The sequence below is a fragment of the Malurus melanocephalus genome, unplaced genomic scaffold (assembly GCF_030028575.1).
Source record: "Malurus melanocephalus ecotype Western Australia unplaced genomic scaffold, MMel_1.1 scaffold_1375, whole genome shotgun sequence".
In the NCBI taxonomy this organism is placed as follows: Eukaryota; Metazoa; Chordata; class Aves; order Passeriformes; family Maluridae; genus Malurus; species Malurus melanocephalus.
In genome coordinates this window covers 4005-5411 of record NW_026624607.1, presented here as the reverse complement: position 1 = coordinate 5411, position 1407 = coordinate 4005, and positions in this window count along the sequence as shown.

The window sequence follows — 1407 nt, the reverse complement described above, 5'->3', positions numbered from 1 at the left end:
ATAATCTGATTATAAAATTATTTTAAATTATTTTAAAATGGTCAAAACAAAGGTAATTTTTAATGCTCATTCATTGATTTTTTTAAATCCGTGCCCGTTCTGGGCAGCTGCACGTGGGATCGGCTCAGAGGAGCCATAAAACCGGAGATTTTTTTTTTTTTACCATAAAACCAGAGATTTTTCTTTACCATAAAACCAGAGATTTTTTTTTTTTACCATAAAACCAGAGACTTTCTTTTTTTTTTCCCCATAAAACCGGAGATTTTTTCCATTTGGGATGCGAGCAGAGGCCGTCAAAATGAGCTTTTCTCAATTTTTCCAGCGTCAAACCCAACTCTGCATTCCCTAAAATCGTGATATTCCCGATATTCCCTGGAATCCTGGAGAATTCCCTCTCTCGGACTGACAGATCCTCTTCCCCATGAAAAATTCCTTAAAATCCCAAATGGGATTCCCAAAATTCAGAATTCTGGGTGCTCCCCTCGCTCCCGGGAGCTGCGTTTGTTCTATTTGGGAATTCACCCTGAAGTTGGCAATTTTTATGGGATTTTGGGAAGGAATTCCTGATCCCTGGGAGGGGYTGGGATGGAATTCCCAGAGGAGCTGGGGCGGTTCCATTCCTGGGAGGATGGACCCTATATCTGTATCTGTTCATAAAAATGGGGGAATGACCCCAAAAATGAGAGGGAGAGGGATGGGTTCAGCCCTAAAAATGGGAGAGTGACCCCAAAAATGAGAGGAAATGGGATGGGCACCAGATCTGTCCATAAAAATGGGGTCACTCCCCCATTTTTATGGCCGGACACGCTGCCCACTCCTCTCCCTCTCATTTTTGGGGTCATTCCCCCCATTTTTGTGGCTGGACCCATCTCTTTCCCTCTCATTTTTGGGGTCATTCCCCCCATTTTTGTGGCTGGACCCATCCCTCTCCCTCTCATTTTTGGGGTCATTCCCCCCATTTTTGTGGCTGGACCCATCCCTTTCCTTCTCATTTTTGGGGCTCCTCTCCTGTTTTTATGGCCAGACCCACTGCCCATCCCTTTCCCTCTCACTTTTGGGGTCACTCCCCCCATTTTTATGGACAGATCTGGTACCCATCCCTCTCCCTCTCATTTTTAGGATCACTCCTCCCATTTTTGTGCCAGGACCCATCCTTTCTCTCTGATTTTTGGGGTCATTCCTCTCATTTTTATGGCCGGACCTATGCCTTTCGCTCTCATTTTGGGGTCACTCCTGCTTTTATTTATGTCTGCATACAGGGCCCATCCCTCTCCCTCTTATTTTTGGGGTCACTTCCCCCATTTTTATGGCTGGATCTGGTACCCATCCCTCTCCCTCTCACTTTTAGGGTCTCTCCCCTGTTTTTATGGCCGGACCCATCCTCTCCCTCTCACTTTTGGGGTCATT